Genomic DNA, 12,181 nt, shown 5'->3' on the forward strand with positions numbered 1-12,181 from the left:
TGGTTTGCTTACAGTTCAGGAAAAGTCAAGGAATTGACTAATCTCCAAAGAAAAGGGGGAAATGTTGGGGCAGATTCCACATTAAAACCTGTTAAATGCTTAGGGTCTGCCTGGGCCTCCTTAGCCAGAGTGACTCCATGTTGCCTCAGTAGCCATTTTGTTGCCTAGGTAGCCATTTTGTAGTTTAATAAACACCTCAACAGTTACTAGTATCAGTTCCAGGTAACCGTTACTAAAACACACAGGTAGAAAACATCCAATCAGCCAAAGCCACATACATAAAAGTCTGTCGTTGCGCCCTATAAAACTAGCCTGTAAGACCAAGGGTGGTCACTCTCTTCAGAGGCGGCCCTGGATGGTCAGTCTGACTTCTAATGCTTGGCATAGAATAAAGCTTTGCATAACTTTCACTTTGTCTCAGTCTTGTTCCTTTGATAACAGACCCAACAAAGAGAAATAGAGACAAGAATTGGCAAATCTTAAAAATCTGGAACAACTAACAGGAAAGTTCATAATGTGCAATGAATGATATGTTAGAAAAGGACAATATCTAAAATCAATCACCTAAATTTTCATCTTAAAGCACACAAAAAAAAAAAAGAGTAAATCCAATGTAAGCAAAAGAAAGGAAATAAATTAGAGAAGATATCGATGAAACTGAGAACAAGAAATCAAGAGAGAAAATCACTGTAAACAAAAGCTGGTTTTTCAAAAAGATAAAATTATTAAAACTCTATCCAGGCTAAGAAAAAAAGACACAAACTACTAATATTAGAAATTGGGAATATCACTACAGATCTCATTGACATTAAAAGTAATAAAAAAGAGTGCTGTGAACAACTCTGATGACAAATTTGATAATTTAGATTAAATGGACCAATTCCTTGAAATACATGATCTGCCAAAACTCACACAAGAATAGACAATGTGATTAGGCCTATGTATAGACATTACAGAAATTGAATCAATAATTAATCATCTTCCAAGATAGAAAGCACTGGGCCCATATGAACTCACCAGTAAATTCTCCCAAACTTTTAAGGAGGAAATTAAAACCAATTCTTTAAAATATCTTTCAGACATAGGAGCAGATGAAATACTAATTCATTTTTTAAAGCTTTAATACAAAAATCAAAGACCTCACAAGAGAAAAAAATCTATAGACTAATAGCTCTGATGAACATAGATGCAAAGGTCCTCAACAAAGTGTTAGTCAAATCCAACAATGTACAAAAAATTTATATTATCTTTGTTCTCAGATGATATGATCATCCATGCAGAAAATCCAAAAGATTTTTTTAAGAAAACCCACTGAAAACAATAATTATAGCAAGGTGGCAAGATACAAGGTTTACATACAAAAGTCCATCACTTTCCTATATATAAGCACTGAACGAGTGAAATTTGACATTAAAAAACTCATTTGTTATAAAAAAATAAAATACTTAGATAAGAACCTAAAACTATGTACAAGATCTATATGAGAAGCACTGAAAAACTCTGCTAAGTTAAATAAAATAACCATAAATGGAGAGATAGCTCATGTTTATGGATAGAAAGACTCAATATTGTCAAGATGTCAGTTCTTCCCAACTTGGTCTATAGATTCAGTGAAACCCACATCAAAATCCCAATGAGTTATTGGATATTGACAAAATAATTCTAAAGTTTATGTGGAGAGACAAAAGACCCAGAATAGCGAACACAGTATTAAAAGTAAAAAAGGGATGCCTGGGTGGCTCAGTGAGTTAAAGCCTCTGCCTCTGGTTCAGGTCATGATCTCAGGGTCCTGGGATTGAGCCCCGCATCAGGCTCTCTGCTCAGTGGGGAGCCTGCTTCCCCCCTCTCTCTGCCTGCTGCTCTGCCTACTTTTGATTTCTATCTGTCAAATAAATAAAATCTTAAAAAAAATAATAAAGTATAAAAACAAAGTTAGAGGACTAACACAACCTGAATTCAAGACTTCATATAAAGCTATAGTAATTAAGATGAAAGAATAGACAGATTGATTAAACAGAATAGAAAGCCTGGAAACAAGACTCATATATAAGTATCATTCAATTGATCTTTGACAAAGGAGTAAAAGAAATATAGTAAAGATAAACTTTTCAAAAATGGTGTCGGAACAACTGAATATTCACTTTGGCAAAGGAGTTCAATCTAGACATAAGTTTTACATCCCTCAAAAAATGAACTCAAAATGGATCACAGACCTAAACATAAAAATCAAAACTATGAAACTCTTAAATAACATTATACAACAAAATCTGGATGACCTTGTGTTTGGCAATGACTTTTTAAAGTACCAAAGGCACAAGCTATAAAAGAATCAATAAGTTGAACTACATTGAAATTAAAATCTTTTTCTCTGCAAAACACAAAGTCAAGAGAATTATAAGACAAGCCATAGATTGGGAGAAAATATTTGTAAGACACATATGTCAAAGACTATTATACAAAATATATAAAGAATTCTTAAAACTCAATGATAAGAAAAAATGTATCACTTTAACAGACACCTCACCAAAAAAGATATACAGATAACAAGTAAGTGTATGAAAAGATTCTTAACATCCAATGTCATCACAAAAATACAAAGTAAAACAACAGTGAAATACCACTGTGCACCAATTAGAATGGCCAAAATCTGGAACACTGGAAACACCAAATGTTAGTGAGGGCATGGAGTGACAGGGACTTTCATTCACTCCTAATGGGAATGCAAAATGGTACAACCACTTTGGAAGATAATCTGTTGGTTTCTTATGAAACATACTCTTACTGTACAGTCCAGTAATCACACTCCTAGTTGTTTACCATGAGTTGAAAAGATATGTCCACACAATAACTTGCACAAAGATGTTTATAGCAGCCTTATTCATCATTACCAAAACTTGGAAACAACCAAGATGTAGTTCACTAAATGAAGGGGTAAACAAACTGTGGTGTATCCAGACAATGGAATATTATTCAATGTTTTTAAAAAACTGTAAACCCTTAAAAAGCATGGATGAAATGAATGCATATTACTAAGTGAAAGAAAGCAAATTTATCCAAACACATAAAATATACAACACCCAGAGCAAACCATAATGTAAATTATAGATTTGGGGTGATAATGATGTGTCAATGTAGTTTCATCAATTATAACAAATGTACCACTGGTGAGTGACATTGATAATGGGAGAAGCTATGCATGTATAGGGATAGGTAGTATATAGGATATTTCTGTACCTCCTACTCAGTTTCACTGTAAACTAAAACAGCTCAAAAAATAAACACTAAAAAAAAAAAATGTGAGCACCTTTATCCCCCAAATCCTATACTTCAGTGTATAAAATTAGAGACATTCATGAATCATTTCTTTGCATTGGACACTGAAAGACTATACACTTATTGGTCATGATTTGATCATATTTCTGATTTTCACTGTTTCCTTCAAAAGTGAATTAAGAGAAAAATACTATTGACCACTAACCAAAATAAAGTAGATAAACTTTGAAGTACTTGCCTTTTTCCCTTTTTCTTTTTTTTCCCCCTTGAGGAATGACTGACATGCAACATTACATTGTTTCAGTTGTACAAAATAATGATTCAAAATCTGTATATAACATGAAATCACCACAATAACTCCAGTTAACCTCTATCACCATACATAGTTAAGGAATTTTTTTTATCATGAGCTTGCTTTTTTGTTTTGTGTTGACTTGTTTTTTATGATTCCATATACAAGGGAAAATATACAATGTTTGTCTCTCTGTATCTGACTTAGTTTAGCATAATGTCCTTGAGGACCATCCATATAGTCATAAATGCAAGATCCTTCCATGCATGTACACACACACACACACACACACACACACACACACACACATTTTCTTTATTCATCCAGAAATAAAACACTTGAGTTATTTCCATATCTTGTTAATTATAAATAATGCTGCAATGAACATAGGGAGGCATATATCTTTTAAAGTTAGAGTTTATTTTCTTTGGGTAAGTACCCAGAAGTGGAATTGCTGGGTCATATAGTAGTTTTATTTTTTAACTTTTTGAGGAAACTCTATATTGGTTTCCATAGTCATTGCCCCAATTTACATTCCCACAAGCAGAGCACAAGTGTTCCCTTGCTTCATATCCACACTCTCACTTACTATTCCTTGCCTTTTGGTAAAAGTCTCTCTCACAGGTGTGATATACCTGCTGGTCATCTCTATGTCTTTCCAAAACAAATGTCTATTAATATCTTCAGCCCATTTTTAAATCAAATTGTTTAATTTTTTGCTATTGAGTTGTATAATTCTTTGGATATCAACCTCTATCAGATATATGATTTGCAAATATCTTCTCTCATTTAGAAGGTTATCTTTTCATTTTATGGGTAGTTTCCTTGGCTGTACAAAGCTTTTCAGCTTAATAGCGTTCTAGTATTTATTTTGGTTTTTATTGCTTTTGCTTTTGGTGTCAAACACAAGAAAATTAAACCAAGACCAATGTCAAGGAGTTTAGTGACTATGGTGTCTTTCAGGAATTTTTTAGTTTTGAAACTAATGTTCAAGTCTTGTGTGTTCCATCTGTACCGACTTTGCTGAGGTTTTTTTAATCATAAACTGATACTAAATTTTTTAAGTGCTTTTTCTGAGTCAGTTGAAATGAGCATATTATTTTTATCCTTCATTTTGTTAATGTGATGTATTGCATTGTTTGGTTTATGGATGTTGAACCAACCTTGTGTACTGGAAAAACCCCACATGATCATAGCATATGATCATTTTAATGTGTTTTTAAATTTAGTTTGCCAATATTTTGTTGATGATTTCTGCATCTATGTTCAGAGATAACCTTAATTTTATTTTTATTTATTATTTATTTATTTTTAGTGTCATTATCTAGTTTTGGTATAGGGGAAGTGTTTTATCTATTTTTGGAAGATTTGGAGAAGAACTGGTATTCTTCTTTGAACATTTTTACTAGGGAAACCGTTTGGTCATGGCCTTTTGTTGAGAGGTTTTCGATTATTTACTCAATCTTACTACTAATTGGTTTATTTAGATTTTCTGTTTCTGCATGATTCAGTCTTAGAAGTTTATATGATACTAGAAATTTATCAATTTTTTGTACACTGTCCAATTTGTTGATGTATAATTGTTCCTAGTAGTCTCTTATCCTTTGTATTTCTGTGGTATAACTCACTTATAATGTCTCTTCTTTTATAAAATTTTATTTGAGTTCTCTTTCCTTTTTTTTCCTGGTGACTCAAGCTAAAGGTTTATCAATTTTATCTTTTCAAAGAATTAGTTCTTAATTTCATTGATCTTTTGAATTTTTTTTTTTTAGTCTTTCATTTATTTCTGCTCTGATTTATATTATTTCCTTCCTGGTACTAACTTTGGGCTTTGTTATTTTTTTTCCCTTTAATCCTTTGAGGTATAAAGTTAGATTTTCTAACACAGATTTGTCTTGTTTCTTGAGGTAAGCATTTACTGTTATGAATTTTCCTCTTAGACTGCTTTTTCTGAATTCCACAAGTCTTAGTATGTTGTATTTGCATTTTCATTTTTCTTAAGATATTTTTTAGCTTTTGATTTCTTCATTGACATGTTTGTGCTGTAGCTTATTGTTTAATCTTTGTTTAATCTTTACAATCCTGGAGAATGTTCCATGAACACTTGAAAAGAATATATTTCTTTTCAAGATAATGTTCTATATATGTCTGGTAAGCCCATCTGGTCTAATGTGTCTTTTAAGGCCAACTTTTTCTTACTGATTTTTCTGTCTGGATGATCTATTCTTTGACATAAGTAGGCCATTAAAATTCCCTACTATTATTGTATTACTGTCTGCTTTTCCCTTTGGATCCATTAATATTTATATATTTAGGTTCTCCTATGTTGTGTGCATAAATATTTATAAATGTTATATCCTTTTGTTGTATTGACCCCTTTTCATTATGTAAACCTCTTTGTCTCTTATTATAATCTTTGTTTTAAAGTCCATTTTGTCAATATAAGTATTGTTACCCCAGCTTTCTTTTGATTTCTTTCATATGAAATATCTTTTTCCATCCTTTCACTTTCAGCCTATGTGTGTCACTATATCTGGAGATTCTTATAGGAAATCTGTAGGTGGATCTTGTTTTGTTTGTTTTTTTCTTGTTTTGGGGTTTGTTGCTGTTTTGTTTTTTATTCATTTAGCCACTTTGTCTTTTGATTAGAGAATTTAGTTCATTTATATTTAAAGTAATTACTGATTGGTATGTTCTTACTGCCATTTATTAATTTTGTTGTTTTATAGTTCCTCTGTTCCTTTTTTGCTCTCTGTCCTTACCTTGTGGTTTTGAGGATTTCTTTAGTGGTAAGCTTAGGTTCCTTTATCTATTGTGTATCTACTATAGGTTTTTGCTATACAGTTACCATGAGGCTTACATATAACAACTTATATTTATCACTGTCTATTTTAAGTTGATGACAACTGACCTTGAATGCACTCTAAAGTTCTACCTTTTTCTCTCTTCCTCATGTTTTGTTTTTTGATGTCACATTTTTTTATCTTGTGTATACCCCTTAACCAATTTTTGTAATGACAGTTATTTATACTGTTTGTATTTAACCTTCATATTAACTTCATGTCTTAAATCCACTTAAAAATATTTAATCCACTACTCTTACCCTTTCCAGTGAGATTTACTCTTTCATATTTTTTGTTACTAATTAGCACATTTTCTTTTCAACTTAAAAAGACTCTTTAACCCATTCTTATAAAGTCAAGATAGTGGTAATGAAGTCCTCTAACTCTTGTTTATCTAGAAAACGCTGTCTTTCCTTCAGTTCTGAATGATAACTTTGCCAGGAAAAACATTCTTGGTTGGAAGATTTTTCTTTCAGTACATTGAGTATATCATGCCATTGTCTTCCTGCCTGCAAAGTTTCTCCTGCAAAATTTGCTTGAGCCTTACAGGTTTTGCCTGGTATGTAAAAAGTTGTTTTTCTCCTGAAGCTTTTCAGATTCTCTCTTTGCCTTTAACTTTTTTTACTTAACATAATGCATTATTTGCCCCAGTGGTACAGGTCTATGAATCATCAGGCTTACACATTTCACAGCACTCACCATAGCACATAACCTCCCCAATGTCCATAACCCAGCCACCCTATCCCTACATTTAATTATATGTTTTGGTGTCAGTCTCTTTGGATCATGCTATTTGAAACTCTCTGGCTTTCTGGTCTGGATGTCTTTTTCCTTTCTCAAGTTTGGGAAGACTTCAGGATTATTTCTTTAAATAATTTTTCTGTCCCACATTTTTCTCCTTCTGGGGGTCTTTTATTTTGAATATTAGTAGCTTGATGTTGTTCCATAAACTCCTTAGGCTATCTTCAGATTTGTTTGTTTGTTTTTTCATTCTCTGATTGGATAAGTTCCTCTGCTGCCCTGTTTGAGTTCACTGATCCTTTCTTCTGCTTCATCTAGTCTGCTGTTGAACCATTCTAGTGTTTTTTGTTTTTGTTTTTGTTTTTGTTATTGCATTTTTCAGTTCTGTAACTTCTGTTTGGTATTTTCTTATACCTTCTCTTTGTTGGGGTTCTCGTTGTGTTTATCCAATTTTCTCCTGGGCTCAGTGAGCATCTCTTTGACCATGACTTTGTATCTTTATCACGTAATTACTTATCTCTATTTGATTTTTTTTTCTGAGGTTTTATCTTGTTCTTTTATTTCAAGCATATGTCTCTGTCTCTTCATTTTGCTTGACTCTCTGTTGAGGAAAATAGAGCCACCTCTCCCAGTCTGGAAAGGTTGGCCTGTGTAGCAGATCAAATCTTACTCAACCCTGCCTTAGCTCTTGGTTTTCTCTCAAACATTGCGATTGTCCCTGCACCTATATTATTTTTAATGATCCCAGTAGCTGAAGGTGTGCTAAGACTATGTGGTGTCCCAAAGAGAAGGATCTCAGTCACTACCTAGAGTTAGGTAGATTGGGATCCAGACACTTATGCAGCAGCTATGCACCTAGAGTTAGGCAGATTAGAATCCAGGCACAGGTAGAGCAGCTTTCAAAGAATGCAATAATATGCTGCAAACATAAGTCTCACTGACCACCATAGCCAGGTGATCTGAGGGTATCTCAGGTGGCAGTCACAAAAATTGGGGCTGCATACTAGTATATAAATTCTTTTCTTGGAGATAATGATGAGCTATAGTGAGGTAGAGAGAGAAAACAAATACGACATTCTTGGCTTATGTTCTCTCAGACTGCCTCTGTAGCCACTAGATGTGTGCCACGCATGAAGCCTGAACCTTAAGCCAAAAACTACAGGGTTATCTCCTTTACAGAAAACTGGAGGGTGTTTCAGTTTGCCTGGGGAAGGTAGCCCACCAAGAATATCTCTAATTCTTACAGTACTGTGGGAATGCAAGTCTATTGGCCAGTAATGCCACATAATAAAGGGTTATCCCTTGAGCAGTGGCTGTAAAAAAAACAGGGCACCAAATGTAAAAACTGGAAGTACTAGACACGTTTAAGAGCTCTTCTCCAAGAAATGCTGGAAGTCTAGATAGAAGGAAAATGTGAAGTTAGCATCAGCCCTCCAAGGTTCAGGATAGGTTTAAATGTAGCCCTTATATGTATACTTAATGAAGAGGCCTGACAATCAGACTGAATCTATGTTGATAAGCTAATAGGCCTCTTTCATAGGAAGATCTAGTTCTTGGATCTGTTGCCTCTTGCTGTACCCTGGAGGGGTAGCTGTTAAGAACCCTTTCTCCATTGGTTATAGTCTTATGGGAACCCCTGAGCATAAGTCCCATTGGCCTCCAAAGCCAAATGATGGAGAGGTGTCCCCCAGTAGCAGTTGAAAATACCAGGGCAACAGACAAGGGTATAAGATCCTTTCTTTATGATATCAGCTGAAGTGAGGCAGAGGGAAAGCATAGTAATTGTGTTCACCAGCCTCAGTTTCCTAAAAATATCTCTCTAGGTCCCATAAATGTGCCAAACCAGAGGTCTGCTCCTCAGGCCATAGCTCCTGGTCAAGCAAATAAGCCTCTCTCTCAGAATGATTAGGGATGTGTTTCAGCCTGCTATTTGTGCAGTGCCTGGGGGTAGTAGATGGTAAACCATCTTTTTAACTGTTATACTCCCACGGCACCCAGGAATACAAACCAACAGGCCTTCAGAGCCAGGCAATCAAGAGATGTCCCCTGGGTTGCTGCTGCAAAAGCTGGGTCACCAGATGTAAGACCAGAGCGCCAGACATGTGTGGAAGCTACCCTTCAGCAGATACTGGCACCTTGGAGTGTAGCAGAGGGAACACATAAAAATGGTGCCCACTGACTAGAACAAGGAAAGGGGATGAGCAAAGATAGTATCCTCCAAAAAAAAAGAATTTTAAAAAGAGGTAGTTCTGCAGGCTTTAACAAAGCAAAGAGAGAAGAAAAAATGACACCCACTAGCCGGTGTCCCCAGAGTGTAACCTAGGAGGACACTACCCCTTAGAATAAAGTTTTAGAATTTGCAAATGAGTCTTTTTCACATCAAGTCTGGGTGCTTTGCAAAAGGTGCTTCTGCACTGGGCTCTGAGGCAGGTGAGTCTGCATGCACCCTTTTGCTGCATACCACAGCACAATGGATCTTGTTGGCATGAGCCCTGTTAATCTTCAAAATTAGATGTTTGGGGGGCTTACCTCTCAGATGCCAATCTTAATAGTTGGGGTTCTTGATATGATGTGCCTGATGAACTCTTTGTTTCTCAGGGACAAGTGCTAGGTTTTGGTTTTCTTCCTGAGTGTGAGTCACTGTGCTGGGGTGGGGCTTATTGTGACATAGGCTCTCAGCTTTTCCTACCTACTTTAATGTACTTTCCCTTTCATTTACATGACGTGCAGGGATCACTCTGCCAGTTTTTAGGTTCTTTTCAAAGGAAGTTGTTCCACGGTATAGCAGTTGATTTGGTGTGTCCATGGAAGGAGGTGAGTTCAGGATCTTCCTGGGTCACTATCTTGACCTGTGACCAGAATTTACTTGTTAAACTTTTCCTGATACAGTGGGTTTCCCATGATTACTGATAACACCATATCCTTTCCAGGCTCTAACATGGATCACAAAATAATTAACTTAGAAAATCTCAACTGTGAGAGAAGTTTTTATTGACAAGGAGCAGAAGGCATCAGGACCTTCTTCCTCATATGTACAAGAAAGCGCCTTTATTTTGCATCCCAACAGTACCGTGTACCTGCATCCGCTGATGTATACGTGGATTTCTTTTTATTTTTTTATTTTTTTTATAATTTTTTTTAATTTTTCTTTTTAAGATTTTATTTATTTATTTGACAGACAGATATCACAGTAGGCAGAAAGGCAGTCAGAGAGAGGAGGAAGCAGGCTCTCTGCTGAGCAGAGAGCCGGATGTGGGGCTAGATCCCAGGTCCCTGGGATCATGACCTTAGCCAAAGGCAGAGGCTTTAACCCACTTAGCCACCCAGGCGCCCCCTATACGTGGATTTCTAGACTGCATGTCATTGACATTTTTCAGTCTCTAACTCTGTTGTTTGATAAAGGGATTTTACACACTGCTTTTCTGCTTTCTCTGCAAGCATAGAAGTTAGCATTAATTTTGTGGCACTTTAAAATTATCTCAGAAATGGTATCTTTTGTGTCTGATTTTTGTCATGGTAAATGTAGCTATGGCTACGTGGAAATTTTGGGCTCATCGCTATTTTAGCAACAAAATTTATATATTTCATACTGCAAGTCAATTGTTTTGGACCAGAGAACCCATTCTCCTTTGGTACATGATTATGCAAATTTTCCAAGGCTTTATCCCTCTATTTCAGAAAAGGTTTATAACACCACTCAAGAACAAAAAACAAATGGACTACTGCTGCAACAATATCCCATTTTTAGTTATTTATTATGCATCACATTCACATTTTATTATGCATCCTATTCACATTTTATTATGCATCCTATTCACATTTTTTTCTTGGGCAAAACAACATTTGCAGATTTGCTTGCTTTATCCATAAATATTCCTACTCAATATTAATATTGAAATGTTTGCTACTTATGTTTAGAAGTTATTAATTATAGAGTTTACTGTTTTTACCATTACTTTTACATGTTAATAAACAGCTTTTGAGCCACCAAATCACTTTTGTCCATAAGAGCTATCACAAAAACAGTAGTAACAATGTATTTCTAAATATAATGAATGAAAGTGATTCCATTACATGAAAATAATAAGAAAGACAAAATAATCACTATAGTCTTTACAGTAGATGAGTGTATTTAAAATTAAATGATTAAGATAATTACCAGATTTGGGGGGAAAAAATCTCAATTCTCATCTCTCAAAAATAGGCAGTATATGTGAATAAAACTATATAATCACACTTTGCTATAAAACTACCAAATTTCCTGTCAATTTTTAGATAAATAAATCACAACCAGGGACCCGAGCAGTATCCAAACCAAACTTTGATCAATACAGTGTGAAGAAGAACAGAGGAATGGAATGATTAAAAAAAACCAAACAACTTTAAAATGTCTATAAAATGAAATCTCCACTGTCAAATCTATGAAAGTGGTTAATAGTAACAGTAACATCACCAAAGAATTTTTGTAATTCAAAAATTTGTATTCATCGAAGAAACACAAACTCGGACTTCATTTTGTGCTGGACAGAGGGACTTAAGGTAAATGATTAGCACTGTGACCTAATAACACATCTAGCACAGAAATTAATGTTTTGATTACATATTCTTCAGTGGAAATTATAGTTTGGAAGTTGGGTCTTATTTTAAAACCAAACCAAGTAGAGATCATTTAGTGCTGATGATTATAAGACTCCAACTCTTCAGAACTTTAAAAGACACTTGGAAATCAGCTAATAAAAACTCTCCACTACTGTTACATATCTGTGTTTCTCTGCTTTACCTCACAAGTAGTAAGAAAATACCTCCTGAGTCAGCCTAGTGCAGTTTTGGACAAGTCTAGTATTTAGGAAATAAAAGTATATATCCAAGTTATCCAATATAAATGTATTTCTTTATATAAAGATAAGCATCACTCTCCACTTCTAATATCGTCTTACTGACCACATGTTGATCCTCTAAGTGTAATACAGAATACATCTGTTCTAGGTTCTTTTTTTATTTTATTTTATTTTATTTACTTTGACAAAGAGAG

Source organism: Mustela putorius, unplaced genomic scaffold (assembly GCF_011764305.1).
Source record: "Mustela putorius furo isolate JIRA1106 unplaced genomic scaffold, ASM1176430v1.1 tig00003846_pilon_pilon_pilon, whole genome shotgun sequence".
NCBI classification, from domain to species: domain Eukaryota; kingdom Metazoa; phylum Chordata; class Mammalia; order Carnivora; family Mustelidae; genus Mustela; species Mustela putorius.